Source organism: Python bivittatus, unplaced genomic scaffold (genome assembly GCF_059951505.1).
Source record: "Python bivittatus isolate LINGU-HERP-01145 unplaced genomic scaffold, Pbiv_v1 ctg000200_np1212, whole genome shotgun sequence".
NCBI lineage: Eukaryota > Metazoa > Chordata > Lepidosauria > Squamata > Pythonidae > Python > Python bivittatus.
In genome coordinates this window covers 14,267,224-14,283,342 of record NW_028277040.1, presented here as the reverse complement: position 1 = coordinate 14,283,342, position 16,119 = coordinate 14,267,224, and the positions used below count along the sequence as shown (strand labels likewise).

General features: G+C 39.8%; 1 protein-coding gene across 4 annotated transcripts in view; it reads left to right on the top strand.

Moving 5' to 3' along the window:
* The window catches only part of GULP1 (GULP PTB domain containing engulfment adaptor 1), a 186,913-nt gene that overhangs the window by 84,805 nt on the left and 85,989 nt on the right, over window positions 1-16,119 (top strand). Inside the window, exon 1 of one of the 4 annotated variants that reach the window (XM_088135726.1) lies at window positions 13,376-13,463. The exons of the other annotated variants lie outside the window; for them this stretch is intronic. The gene's annotated coding sequence lies outside the window, so the exon portion shown is untranslated. Of the gene's footprint in view, window positions 1-13,375; window positions 13,464-16,119 lie in introns of those variants that run through there. 4 annotated transcript variants of the gene reach the window in all.

The following is a 16,119-nucleotide window of genomic DNA, read 5'->3' as shown; positions in this document are numbered from 1 at the left end:
ACTTTTCCTTATTTAAGGATAGTCTTCTCTGAGACTAGGTCTTGGCTTCCTTACAATCGAAGGAGCTTGCTCAGAATAAGAATGCATATGAATTTGCTATTAAACTTAATAAATTACTGTTGTCCAGTTCCTTAGTCCCAATTATTAAACTGTATAAAAGCAAAGTTACTCTTAACGTTCATATATGGAGCTGATGTATGCAGTTTAAAACACATAATATTATTACAGCAAACACAATTTCAGCATCTGAGGAGTATTTTGGGTATGGATAAAAGAACCCCAGCTGTTGCACTTAGAGCTGAGTTGGGGAATGTATGTATGTATGTATGTATGTATGTATGTATGTATGTATGTATGTTCTCTGTCAAAAATTAGGACATATAATTATTGGTGGAATCAAAAATTAGGACATATAATTAATTCTATGGAAAGTGATAGACTCCCAAAATTATATCTGATAGAACAGACTTAATCTCAGTTAGAGACCTTAGATACCTTGGATTGTACAACTTAAAAATTATATTAGGAGTTTTGGCCTCACTGTTTCTTGTCCGAATGTCTCTGGACAACAAAGACTGCTGCATAAAGAATCTTAGATACTGAAGCTCAAAGAAATATAGTTACCCACACTAAGACTGGCATACTGAAATGGATATGCTGCTTTGAAATTGATTTTTTTTTTAAATTTTGTTGAATTTTTTTTAAAAAACAATAATAAAATAATAAAAACAAACTAAACTCAGAAAGGAAAAAAAAATAAAGAGAGACTAGAAAGTACAAGAGAAAAGAAAAAGGGAAAAGGGAAAAATAAGAAAAAGAGAAAAATATTTAAAGAAGTGATTTCCAATCTTTATCACAAGTAAAATCTTAGTAATTCTTCACCCTCAATAAGGTTACATGCAAGTATCTCTTCTCCCATAACCCATCCCTTATCCATATGCAAATCCATAAATCATTAACATTTCAGCCCTGGTGTCAGCAAAAAGTCTGTAAGGTTCTCAGAATACTGTATTATAGAAACATGTCTTAGTTGAACCTTGGTCAAACAAACCAACTTTGTACTCCTTCCTTTTACTTCTAGTAATCTTGATCTTTAATTCATTCAGATGTTTCATAAGATTTGATCTCTCTTCAGTTTTTCTTTTTCCCATCTCAAAAGCTTCTTTGAAGCTTTAGCAAATGTCTTGTAAATCTAGTAAGTAGTCATTATCCAGGTCATTCCCTTGGCTTGTTTTTCCACTTTAACTGCTACCTCTATCTTATAATCCACATTTTTTTTTCCAGCATTTCAACAATTTCTTTATATTCTAATATTTCCTAATCAGATGAGGTTTGTTTCAGCCTTTTATCCTGCAGATCTTCCAAGGTATTCTCTTTCACATCTGTTATTTCTTTTTCAACATCTTTTGGACACAGTCTATCCATAAAAGCAGACATCATTGCTGACATTGTAGCTGCTAGTTTCTGTCCCCATTCTTCAAGTATCTCCTGGAATATTTTAAATGTCATACCATTTTATGTCATTTTGTCTCAATGCTGACCAAATACAAAAGGCAAGCCTGCCTCTCTCTCTCATTCTCTCTCTCTCTCTCTCTCTTTTTTTCTTTTCTTTTTTCCTTTTATGCCTGGAATCTTTAGTTCCCTCTAGGATCCAATTTCTGAAATTATAAAGTCTCGAATTTCTGTTATAACTTAAGGTAGACTAAACAGTTTAGTTCCCACGAAGGTGCTGTTTATTTATATAATTATTTCCAAAATGTTATAGCAAAAGTCCCAATATTCCAAATTTGTCTGGTCCCTTAATTCACTTATAACTTTCTTGGATTAAAGTCTTATTTAGCTTTTTGTTGTTTACTTCAAATTCTTAAGTTTATAGTTAATTTTTCTTTTATTCTGGAGTGAAGGTAAATTCGCCAGGTTGCTTTGCAAACTTATCATTTTAAAGATATCTAATAGCCTTAAGATAGTTAAATAGGAAATTTCTGAAAGTGATTAGAAAGTGAGGTTACAGGACCCAGTGTCCTGTAAAAGGCTGTGCCACAGTTGAGAGCGTGATGGCTTCCCTTCATCTCCTAGCACTCAAACCCATGGGAAACCACTATCTGCAGTTCCTTGTGAGAAGCAGCTGTCAGGAGCACAAGTGGGAAATCTCCTGTCCTCTCTTTATCTGGAGAGGTTCCATGGGACCAGACTACTCACAGGTCCTTCGATTGTGGCTGCAACATTGTCTCCATTCATTCAGAGACATGCTAGCTCACCATTCTTCACCCGGAAGTCTGAAATTGAAAAATTTCTGAAAGTAAGAGCTTGGTAGAAAGCAATATGCAATCCCCAACAGCAATGGGAGAACCTTCCAGGTGATGATGGTCAGTGGTACATTTGTAGGAAACTTGGGCAATATCCAGCTGTTGCTTGAGAAGGCAGTGTGCTGCTTGAAGTTCCTGTTGAAAGTGCTTGGCCTCAGGGAGGGTGGCCCAGTTTGGCCACAGGTATGGGTGGCTAGATGGAAACAAACAACCATCAGCAGAGCTTCCAACTGGCCCTAAGAGCTAGCAACAAGACACCTTTTTTCTTAAGTTCAACTAACTATTGTGGAAGGAAAGAGGAACTAGGAAGGAAACAGCTGGAAGTTTCACCCAGGCAGATGCCTCACAATGGCCCTTACAGTCCAGTTGCTAGTGCAGTTTTTGGTGGCTGGATAACTCCAGGAGGCCTATATCAGCCTGCCCTCAATATTCCTTTTCTAGTGAAGAATTGATTTAATTCACATATTTTGTTATGACATGGTTTGTTCATAGTTCATTCATCAAGCCATAGTGGCTTGCTCAGCAGTAAATGGTTGTCCCCTGTAAACAAAGAGCTGGCAACCTCTTTTCAGTTCAAGGTCCTCACTCAGAATTCAGAATTGCAGTGAAAGCCACACTTGCTAAAAGTTTGGACTGAGTGAAAATAGGGGATATAAAAAATAACAATGGTAAAAAACAGGATGAGTATTCACTACAGTATTGTCACTAACAATATCGTTTTCATAAGAATCATTATTACAACCATCATTATTGTTGCCCTGTCCTTTATTATTATTCTCATATTATTATTACTATCATCAGTATTACCACACATTATCATATTTTAATCAGTATTTTCATCATTATTACCATAGTATAATCACCATTTGAGAAACAAAGCACATTATATTTTACCAATAATGGTAAACAAAACCTATGTGTGTGAACTAATAATGTAGCCTTAACAATGATATTTCCTATTTCAATCTTTTGTCTTACAACATTTATTTAAGATCAGTGCTGTTATTTACATGGCAACATTCTGTAATATGATGCAGGGATGATATCTGATTTGGGAGTTAACTCATGCATAACATTAAGCTTGTCTTGAGATGTGTCCAATGGATACCTTCATTTTTGTTGTTTTTGGATAATGACAGACCTAGGGATTGTATGTATATGTATTTCATAGACTTGCATATTAACTGCTGGGGGGAAAAAATCCTTGGTCTTCTTTTTAAAAAACTATTAAAAAGCTAGAATAAAGAATTCTTTGTTTATAAAGATGGCAGTATGTGTTCAAAATACATCTACCCCATCTGGCCAATGAATTTACCATATACAGTGGTACCTCGGGTCACGAACTTAATTCATTCCGCGACTCTGGTTGCGACCCGAATTGGTCGCGACCCGAATCAAATTTTCCCATAAGGTTCAATGTAAATACGGTTAATCCGTTCTGACCCCTCCGAATTTGGTCGCCAACCGATTTTGGTCACGTCCCGAATCAAATTTTCCCATAAGGTTCAATGTAATTACGGTTAATCCGTTCTGAACCATATGTATATTTTTTTTAAAACCACAAAAATATGAAACAAAATACAGTACAGTGCAGTACGAAGAGAGAGAATGCTAACCTTGCTCGAGGCGACTTCTGGCGTGGAGGACAGGAAGACAGGTGGGGAGGCGGTTATTGCTTAGAGGGAGAGTCCCCCTCCCTACAGGAAACCACGAGCACGTGTCATGGCAGGGAAAATGGCCGCGGATCCTGTTCATCACCCGATGCGGAGTTCGCGGACGGAAGCAAAATTTTGCGAACGGTGCTGTTCATGACCCGAATTGGTCATGAACAGAAGCGTTCGTGACCCGAGGTACCATTGTACTTTGAGCGAGCCTTTCACCTACTACAGTATGTATCACATTTAGCTAAACCATTAGGACAAAGGCCTGATTTAAGCTTTTGATGTTGAAATTCGAAACTACATACTCAAATAATATTTCCACACTCCTACTCCAGAGCCTTATCCATTACATGAAACTGGCTCTCTTTTTCCTATAACATTAAATTCACTTGCAGATTCTTTGGAAGGTATGTGGTGGCAGTGGTGGTGTGGGGGATAAAGTACAATCTTCAATAACTGATGATGATGATGATAAATATACAAATGCATGATTATTATTATGTCTGATTTCCTTTAGATAGTGCACAAAGATTTTAAAAAACTTAACTATAGCTTTTTTCCCCATGTGCATACATAGATTCAGTATAAAAGAAAAAGAATGTGAAGAGGACAAGAAAAGCAAATAAATTCAGTCATAAATACTTTATAAGCTAACCAAAACAAATATTTTTAAAAGCTAGTTCTTGTGAGAATGACTTTTTAGACACTGTTCTGTATTACAAGCCTAAATTGCATGTTATTTTTTCTTTTAATCAAATTAATTCTGTACTGTGCCAGGTATTCATTTAGTGGCTGTTACAATACTATTATCCTGGTATTTCATTTTATTACAAAAGCAAGTGTAAAGAGTGGGGAGACTAATAAACCAAATCCAAACTTCTTCAGGAAATACTTATTTGCCTGAGAGTAAAAAGTAAATGTACATATAATAAAAAAGATAATTGCACATAGAGGTACAGATAGACAGTAAAAATTGAGCAAAGGCAAATATGCCACATTTAAGGCATAATTCTATACTGGTATGTTAGTATTCATAACCCCTAGGTGGGTTGAATTTATGTTTACAGGTACAGTGATTGATTTTTAATAACAGATGTAGGTAAAAGCATTCACTTTCATATCTGAAATAGAAAATATAATTTTGTTTACTTGCATGAATTTCATGATTAGATAAAATGAAATGAATAACCAATAAATTGCTTCAGCTAGTAAGATATACATTGTAATCATAGCTTGAAAACTGTATGCTTGCTTTTTAAAATAAAATTAAAAAGTGTAAAATTAAGAGCCAATTGCTAGGAGGTTTAGATATTCTAAACCAGGAATCTCTAGCCTTTGGGTGTTGGAAGACATACCTCAAAGACCATGGGCACTCTTACAAAATGACTGCCCTGGTGAGCTTGGCCATTCCTAAAATACTAATTTACTAGAAGGCAACTTGATTTGTACCAAATAAAGATACAATATAAATCTAATAAATAAGATTGCTTCCTGCCCCTTCCAAAGATGCTATCTACTCCCCCAGTTCCCCTATGTCTTTTTTTTTGGGGGGGGGGGTAAGTGGGCATACTTCCAAACAAATAAAATGTGTAGCCCACTGAATTTTTTTTTAAAAAAGAATGCCCCTGGACTCTAGGTGGTTTCCAGAGACATCCTTGGAAATATACCATAACAAATTCCCATTTATTATTTTGAATTGAAAGAATCTTTAAAAAGTAAAATGAGATGGAACAGAGGGCCCAGAGTTGCCCTGTTGGGAACCCTGCTCAACGCAATACTTCTCAACATAGTTTGGTAGGCTATATATTGTATGAATTCTGCCAATTATTTGTCCATTAATATAACTTGCATGTGGCTTTCAGAGGTGCAGCCTATAATTTTGTTTCTGAAGGAAAAATAATGAGGAAAACAATACCAAAGCAGTCAGCTTTCTTTATGGCTTCCGCCAAAATAAAACACCTACAAAAACAAACAATTCATAGTTAGCAATATTGTTTCCCCTTCATTTGATTGCTAAATAAATATTAAAATAGCAGGAGCTGCAGTTGTGCCAACATATCTAGAGGTGCTGGAAAAAATGGGGACAATAATGATGTTCATCTCCTTTGTAAATATTGGTATTGTTAATATTTGTTTTGTCTTTAAAAGGCTGGATTTGCCATAAAGTAAAATTGGGAACATAACAACACCAGCATGCATGAACATAGAAGACATGCAGAGTTTGGAATCCAGCAAACAGCCCAGCCCATCAGCCAGAGTGAAGCATCCCAGTCTCCTTTTTTCCTTGCTTTCCTAGCAACGATATGGGGGGAAGGGCTGTCTTAATTTGGTTGGATTATTAATTTTGCAGAGCTATTTTTAAAACTTATGGCATTCAAAAATGCATTTTGAATGTTCAAAACTGCTAAATTAGTTAAAGGACATATGCATTCATAATGGAATTAACTTACATTAATTAATAATGCTTTTGGGCTTAGTGGGATGTTGGGGGCTGTGAGACAACTTTCCAAAAAAGAGGAGCTGAGTATTTTAACATTATGAAGAAAGCATCTTTTCAAGTAGGCAGCAGTTACGCTCATATGTCTGCATTTTATCATATAGGAGTTACATGCAGCAGCATTAATGTATTCACCTATTAGAAGTGGCATAACCTGAAAAATTGCAGCCCCATGCAAGTTCAGAACTAAGTGGAAAACAACAGTTAAGTTACAGGTCTGATAATAAAGTAATCTTCTACTTTAAATGATAGAAATTTGAAAAAGTACACAGCAGAGTTATTGTTAATGACAGGAATTTGTGAAAACAGGGGAGGGTGACTAATTTAATATTCGAAGTGAGGAATTATATAAAATGTCTTTAGAGAAAGTTATGGAATATAAGTGCATTTGTATAGGCTGGTAATAAAATTGCCTATTTTCAGAAGTACAAACTAGAAGGATTTGATGTACCTGATCACTTCTTGGGACCAGTAAGCACTGGAACTTGAATTTTTAAAAGAACATTTCCCTTCCAGGGGAAAAAGTGTACAAATGAAGATAAAAAGCCTATTCAAGAGTCATTAACTTATTTATTTACTCAAGCTTATAGGCTACTCCAGATAGCTTACAAAGAGTAATAATTAGGCTTAAAACAGCAATCAAAAAGGAAATCAAGTTGAGATATAAAGGAAAGAAAATAAACTTTAAAAATCACTAGGAAATAAAATACTTTAAAACAAATAAAATGTTTACAACAGCAGTTTTCTATGCTGATGGTTAAAGAAGTACAAATAAAAATGAATTTTGTAAAACAAAAATAGGGAAATGGTTAGCGTACAAACTGAGGAAAGAAAGAGGGGAAAATGTGATATTAAAGTTGCAGATGGGAAAAGATATTACAACAGACAATAAGGAAATGCAAAAGATTTTTGAAAAATATTATACGAAATTATATAAAGGTGAGGAAGCTCAAAAGGAGAAAATAATGAATATCTAGAGAAGTCAAAACTGCCTAAAATAATGGAACAAAAACAGAATGGACCGATAACAGTAAGAGAAACCATAGAAGCAATAAAAAATAGCAAATCAGGAAAAGCACCAGGCCTCTTTTTCCACTAAGCACCATTGCGAACTGACGTTTCTGGAAGAGAGAGATGACATTACGGCTGAAAACGGTGTCTGGATGCAGGATCCAGGTTGTCGAAATCTCTCCAGAGAAAGGAGAGGTCTTGAGATTGCCCTTGTGCTGTTTTTCATGAGCAGATGGCAGGACCCAAGGTTTTTGTGATCAGTTGGGAGTCACGGGATTCCATCGAGCTCATAGCTGTTAATGTAGCCTGCACAGACTCAAAGTTCAACCAAGCCTCATCTCTTAATCACTTTGGTTTTATTATTATTGTTTTTTTTATTGCTTTTTAAAGATTGACAACTCTTGGGATGTCAAGTTTTACTGGATTCACTGAGTGGGTTTTCTTCAATCCCTTAAAGAAAGAAATTATAACTACGTGTTTAAGAATTTGCAAAAAAAATAAAATAAATTGGAATATACAGCAAAAGTGTGATTAGAGTATTGATTTTAGAAAGTTTTAAACAGATTAAGGGTCCAGATGAACTTGAATTAAGACTTTGAAATTAACTATAAGAATCCTTCCCATGGGAAACTGTTTATGTTTTTACATTTGGAAAATAAATGACTGATAAGATCACTTTGAGGTTTGGACATAAGAGGGCACCAGAAGGAAATAATTGGATCCATTGACAGAGATTTATGAATATTGGGCTCACTAATTAATTTTAAAGTTATCTGTTATTATAGAAAGACAAGATGATGGCATGGAAGAGGAAAAAGCTTTTCCATTAGAAAAAACTGAAATTGATTTAAATGCAGATTTTAAAATGACAGGCTATAAGAAGAAGATTCAAGAAGGTGAAATATTGGATATACAAGAAGATGAAATACTGGATGTACAAATGAAACTGCCTGAAAAAGACATACAAATACTAAACCGGAAGAGTGATGTGGATGACCTTCTTATACTGGATTTACAAAAGGAACTTGTTAAATTTATCAATGATTTTGTGAGAAGAGACAAAGAGAACATGAAAAAAGAGCGGATGTTATGACAACATTTGAAGGGACTACAGATTGCTGGGAGAAAGGGGAAAGAATATAAAGTTGGTTTATTTGATCAAGGTTAAAATCTCTTGTTATCTCTTATAATTTTTAATGGATTTTTCCTGACTAGTCCTGGATTACAATGTTTTAAAGGTTTTGCTTATCAATAAGGATTTTAGAAGCAAGATGGCAGTAGGAAGCAGATGCCCGGCGTGAGGCTCCCAGCCATAATAGCATTGGGAATGAGTGAATGGTATTCGGGTGAAGAGGACCCCTGGCTTCAACTCCATCCTGTGCCAGCTGTCACAAGGGTGAGGAGAGGAGAGTTGAGAGAGTTGTGGGGACGGCTGAGAGACACCTGGGCCGTGGATGACTGAGGGACTCCATGAGTGACTGAGGATGAGTGTGGGAGTGGTGCTTGGGCCCTGAGGATGATGGCAGAGGCTACGGTGGCGGAGAGCACCAGAGGTGGTGCCAAGGCTGAGGCCACACCATTTGGGGCTGGGAGAGTTTGGGCTGAGGCTGTACCATTGGGGCCAGGAATGACGCCCAGTCCTGAGGGCGATAACAGCAGTGGTGGTGGTGGCGGCAATGAGAGCTGGACCAGCAGCTGAGCAAAGAACATTATCAGAGGCAAGACCACCTAGGTCGAGAGGGACTGTGGAGCCAAGGCCAATGTCCAGTGCTGCGCATTCCAATGGTGGTGGCGGGGTGGCAGCAGTGAGAACGCCGGTGGCGCAGCCAAGGCTCTGCCAGTTGCGACTGCTGAACTGGAGGCCAGAGCCCGAAGGCCTAAACACTCATAGAGACATTGGGATCTGGGGGGTCTGGGCCTTTAGCCCCCTAAGGTGATTGGGGTAGTGACCCCCAGGGTAGGGCCCGGGGGTGATAGGTGTGGTTGTGGTGTGGGTCTGTGAGTGGCTGTTGTGAATGTGCTTCCTGGGTGGGAGATGGGGGGCAGGAGTGGATGTTGCCCCTCTTCTCACTAACTAGTGAGAGAGGCTGGTTGAGAGAGAGGATTGAGAGAGAGGGGGTAGTGGAAATTGGGGAGATTCAACCCCTGTTGGCACTGGGAGCTAGTAGCTGAAGGGCCACAGAGGCCTATTCCCCCCAATAATCCCCTTAGACTGATTGGTGCCCGATTCAGTTCTCTGAATGGCTGATATGATGCTGAGCCTCCTAAACCAGAGGCCAGGATGGCGGGTGGAAGAGCACCCTGGGCCTAGCAGGGAGGGTAAAGGTATTCTAGTGGTGACGGGCATGGGACATTATGACAGGAGCCGGAGGGCAGGCCATTTCAGGGGAAGGCTTCCCCAGCGTGTGATACCGGTGACATGTTCCGGCCCTCTGTGCTCAAACCCAGACTCTAGTCAATGGACCTACAGAGGCCTGAGCTTTTAGCTGCTGCTGATTAATGCCAGGTCGGTCAATAATAAGGCCTTCCTTATTCATGACCTTATTGGGGAGGAGCAGGCCGACCTAGCATGCATTACCGAGACCTGGCTGACACCAGAACCAGGTGTTGCCCTTTCAGATATGTGTCCAGCCAAGTTTAGGGTTTGGCACCAACTGAGACCCCAGGGTAGGGAAGGGGTTGTGGCAGTGGTCATCGGGGAATCTCTGCTGGCCTTCAGGGGCTCTGTTCCACAGGTTGCTGGATGTGAGATCCTGTTCCTGAGGATGGACTTGTGGGATCAGCTGGGAGTTTTGCTTCTGAACCAGCCTCCCTGCTGCATAGCAACCTCCCTGGCTGAGCTGCTGGAGGCCATCTTGGGATGGGCAGTGTAGTTCCCCAGGCTTATGTTCTTGGGGACTTTAATCTGTCATCCCTGGGGTTGGCCTCGGAGGCGGCTCAGGAGTTCATGGCTACCATGGTGGCCATGGGCCTGTCCCAGGTCATCCATGGCCTGACTCAGGACAGTGGTCACACTCCAGACATGGTTTTCTTGTCAGAGCACGGGCAGCGTGATTTGGTGGGGGATTTGGTATTGTCCCTTTTGTCATGGTCAGACCATTCCCTGGTGGCCTTGAGATTCTCCTATGCTACCCCCTCCACAGGGTGGTGGGACCTATTCAAATGGTCTGCCCCTGATGACTGATGGACCCACAAGAGATCTAGGGGTTGTTCCAGAGGCCTTGCTGCATGGTCCAGTGGAGGTCCCGGCCACAGCCTGGAATAAGGAGGCAGCCAGGACTTTGGACAGGATCGCGCCTGTGCATCCTCTCTTGGCCCATCACCCCCAACTCTCCCTGTGGATTATGGAGGAGTTAAGGGTGCTGAAAAAGGCCAAGAGACATCTAGAGCACTAAGGACGAGTCTGACTGAACACAGGTTAGAGCCACTATTAAGGCCTACCTCATGGTGGTAAGGGTAGCAATAACGCCATTATTTCTCTGCTCTTATTGCATCTGCAGAGTGTTGCCTGGTGGCCCTGTTCTGGGTCACTCATTCCCTCCTGGGTAAGAGGGGCTAGGAGAACTATCTACAAGGCCGTGCAGAGGAATTTGCTGAACATCTGACGGATAAAATTGCTCAGATCCATTCCCAGCTGGAGACTAACCATGATGCAGATCCAGTGGAGCTGCTTGGAGAGCGGACTTACCTAGTTATCTGGGAACAGTTTAATCCTGTTGGCCTGAGGAAATGGACAGGGTCCTCGGGAATTAGTGTGGCCACCTGTGCATTAGAGCCTTGTCCTTCCTGGTTGGTTAAAGCCAAGGAGGTGACATTGGGGTGGGTATTAGCAGTGGTCAATTCATCCTTGCAGGAGGGGGTGTTCCTGATGTCTTTTAAAGAGGCTCAGGTCTGCCCCCTCCTTAAGAAACCATCACTGGACCTCACCCTTCTGGACAATTTTCATCCAGTTTCTCACCTTCCCTTTTTGGGTAAGGTTGTGGAAAAGGTGGTTGTGCGACAGCTTCAGAGGATCTTGGAAGAAACAGATAATCTGGACCCCTTTCATCAGGTTTCAGGCCTGGTTATGGGACAGAAGCAGCATTGGTTGCACTTTTAGATGATCTCTGGCGAGACGGGATGGGGGTAGTGTGTCCATCCTTGCTCTTCTTGACCTCTCGGTGATTTTTGATACCATCAACCATGGTATCTTTTTGGGTTGGCTGTGGGAGTTGGGGCTGGGCAGCAGAGTTTTGTGCTGGTTCAGCTCTTTCCTCAAAGGCTGATACCAATCAGTGTTGATAGGGAGTGAGAGATCCAGCCCGCAGCCCCTACTTTGTGGGGTGCCTCAGGGGTCGGTGCTCTTGCCTCTCCTATTTAACATCTACATGAAACCACTGGGTGAGATCATCTGGCACCATGGGATGAGGTATCATCAGTATGCTGATGATACTCAACTATATATCTCCATCCCAGGTGACCTAAGTGATGATGTGTGACCTTTCACAGTACCTGGAGGCTGTGGGGGCCTGGATGGGGGACAACAGGCTTCAACTGAACCTTAGTAAGATGGAGTAGCTGTGGATACAGGGAGCCTCAAATTCTAGGAGTTTATCATCTCTGGTTCTAGGAGGGGTTGCACTACCCCAGAAAGACCTGGTGTGTAATCTGGGGGTCCTCCTAGACTCATGACTCCTGTTCGAAGAGAAGGTGGCAGTCATGGCTAGGAGGGCCTTCGCACAGCTTTGCGTTCTGCATCAGTTATGCCCCTTCCTGGATCAGGAGGCCCTCTGCACAGTCACTCATTCCCTGGTCACCTCCCATTTGGATTACTGCAATGCACTGTACATGGGGCTACCCTTGAAGAGTATTCAGAAGCTACAGCTGGCACAAAATGCAGTGGTGCAGACAACCTTGAATGCCCCTAGGGTGGCACATATAACACCTCTGTTACGCGAGCTGCATTGGTTGCCGGTTTGCTTCTGGGTCCAATTCAAGGTATTGGTTATCACCTTTAAAGCCCTTCATGGCACAGGACCAAGTTATCTGAGGAGCCATCTCACCCAAATTATATCTGCCCACCCCACTTGTTCTGGCAGAAGGGGCATGTTGCAGACCTGGCCAGTCAAGAAATTTTGGCTGGCCGGGTCTGGGAAGAGGGCCTTTTCTGCCATGGCCACCGCCCTGTGGAACAACTTGCCAGCTGAGATGTGGGCTGTCCCCACTCTCCTGGCCTTCTGAAAAGGTATAAAAACATGGCTATGCTGGATGGCCTGGGGGCCTGATGGAGGCTCGCATTGTTGGAACTGGCTCATGGGATGATTGATACTGCTTCCCCCATGTTCTTGATTTGTATACTGCTTTTATAGATTTGTGATTTAATCAGAGAGTATTTATATTTTTATTGTTTTTATTGTCTTGGGTTTTAATTGTAAGCCACCCAGAATCAACCTCTGGGGTTGTTGGGTGGCATATAAATTTAATAATAAATAAAAATAAATAAAAAATAAAATAAGAGATGAGATACAGGAGAGAGTTCATTTGTTGCATTTTAAGTTTATTTGATTAAGACTAAAATAGTGTTAAAATAATGCTATTCTTGTAATTTTTGTTGGCTAGGGTTGAATGATGAAATTTGGGTGCTTTCTTTAAAGATAGAAAATGAGATATAAATGTAAAAGGAAGGATTTTAAGTGGGTTTATTAGATTTATTTTCTAATAGACATCTTGTTATTTCCAATAACCCTTAATGGACTTTTGCTGATTAGGGAAATTCCTTATCAGGGAATTTGGAGCTAGGTGTAATCAACCTGCATATAACACTCAGCTCTGCTCCATAACTTTGGTTTCAGAGAGGTTCTGCATCTCCTGAACTAGTGTCTGGATGCAATAATGCAATGGATGATGGCCAATAAACTGAAACTGAATCTTGACAGGATGGGAACCTTGTGGCTGGATGTTTTCTGGATTATGCTAATTGTAACTTTTCCTCGACTGCAACCTATCCAGGTTGGTAACCTCACATTTAGAGTACTTCAACATGCTCTGTGTTGAGCTATCCCTAAAATTGACCTGGAAGCAGCAGCTAGTGCAGAACGTGGCAGGCTGTTGAATGGGACACCTGGTCATACACGTGTTACACCTATGTTGAAGCAATTGCACCGGTTGCCTATCAATTATTATGGTCAGTTCAAGAGTTTGTTTATGGCATACAGTATAAAACCCTAAACAACTTAGGACCTGGATACCTGTCAGATTGCCTTTTCACATTTAGATCTTGTTGGCCACTGAGATCATCAGGGAAGATCTTGCTTCTTCTTATGGAGAGCTGCTGAATGTCATCTTGTGGGCTTTCCTTATGATGGAACTGGCACTAGAATGTTCTCTTTCCTGAAACATATTTAAGTGTCTGGGGGAGGGGGAGATCCTTTTTATCCATGCCTTCCTGATAATTCATTTATGGAAATGAGGTACCAGCAGGCATTGGGTAACACTGTTTAAAAGGAAAGCCCCAAATATTGCTTGACCTTGTTAGAGAAGACAAGTTGAAAGAGATGGTACACAATTGTACTGACCATTTTTTAAAAAATGAATTCATGATAGAAGAGTCCAAATACTAGGTAATCTTATATGTGAAATATAATTAAGGTTGTTGGCAATATTTTGAATTTATTTTTCTCTGACTCCCGCTTACCCATCCTCTTCCTCACCAGTTTTTTCATCTGTGGAAAGATGAAGACAAGGAATCTTGAATCTGGTTGACTTCCTGAGACAAGACAATAGTGGGGTTCATATATCATGCTGAGCTGTACTATGGTTTCTTTGTTTTTCTCCCATATTGTTCTGGGTGAACTAGCTGTTGTGATTTAGTATTATCAAAATCACTGTGGCTCATTCCACCGACTATGGTTAAAAAGTCCTGGCTTGGCATTATGTGTGAACCTGGCCCCTGTTTTGCTGCATGAAATAAGTTTTGAAGGTATAGGGATATTTGGAGTAAATCCAATATTGCCATGGAAAACCCACAAAACTTTTGAAACAGAGGTAGTTCAAGATTCAGGATTTGACTGAATCTGATGTACATTGTGATGATGTGCTAATTCACAAATAGATGCTAATGCACTTTTCTTTGCCTTGTGACCTCTTTATTCTTGTAATCTTCTCTTGGTCTCTGACTTGTTTGTCTGAATTTCACTATCAGCATTACTGTCATAAAGAAACTTTCCAAGCAAGGATATCATTATTTCAGACAGTGTGATGCTAAGTTATTTGAGAGATCACTGGGGTGCAGCTCTGTCTTAGCTTAGCTTATTTTAGCCTAGCTTAATTTAGTTTAGCTTTTATCTACTTTGTTTGTAACCTGTCCAATCCCAAAGGCTTTGTGTAGCTACTGAAGGGCCTGCCTGATCCAGAGATTTTGAAATCTCAAAAATTTATGTTTGCTAGGTATGATAAATATCTAACAAGCTTAACAAATAAATATCTATATATTTTTAAAATATCCTTCACATTCCACATAGAAGATAATTTGCATGACTAATTTATGTATCAGTAAAGAGGAGGAATTTGTTTGGATATCATAAGTAAGTATTTTTATATATGAATTTGTCTATCACCCCATATTTAATTTTGCAAATGCAAGCTTTTGAGTCTTTGCGAGTTTGTTACACTTGCAGACTTCTTTAAAAATCTGACTATAGCACTAAATACACCAGATGAGCAAGGAATCCAATATGCAGTTGCCAATACTTAAATTAACAGCATTTTGTCATTTTAATAAGCTGCCACATAAATCCATTTACAAAAGCTAGCCTTCTGTAAAGGAAGCAGATATCTGCACAAGGAAGATAAGCTTTTAGAGTCTTGGCAAAAGAATGAGCATGGGTCTCTCTAAAGTAAAAGTATTGCTGGGAATAGCCACTGAAAGCACTTCCTTGCAAATTATTTTTAATTGATGAAGTTGCCCATGCGTACATCGAGTCCCTACTTCTATAAAATGTGTGAAGTTATAGTTCTTTGCTGGTACTGCCATTAAAATACTTGTTATGAAAAATACTGTGGCTAAAGTCTGCTTCAATGCTTTAAGACTATAAGTAAGCCAGAAAAAATGGAATAATAAACCATTAGGGGAATTTGATGTTCTTGAGATTTTCACTAGGTCTTAGAATAACCATTAGGAAGTTAAATGTTTTCTTCTTTAAAAAAAAAATTATTGAAGTTTATATAGATAAAAACTAATACAAGTCTAAGAGAAAGTAAGAAAGAAAGAAAGAAAGAAAGAAAGAAAGAAAGAAAGAAAGAAAGAAAGAAAGAAAGAAAGAAAGAAAGAAAGGAGGAAGGGAGGAAGGGAGGGAGGGAGGAAGGAAGGAAGGAAGGAAGGAAGGAAGGAAGGAAGGAAGGAAGGAAGGAAGGAAGGAAGGAAGGAAGGAAGGAAGGAAAGATGACTTCCCTCTCTCTCCAAACAAGTATATGCATTAACAGCAATTTAACACCTACTCTAATATTACTAAAAAAAAAAAGTCCATCCCCTTTCTCATCCCTAAACAATAAGTGAATTATGAAAAATATTCAACAATCAATCTAATCAGCAAAAGCATTAAGAGTGCCATTAATAATAAACTATATAATTTAAGCTTTCAGGGAAGGAGAGGCTTCCAGGGAACCA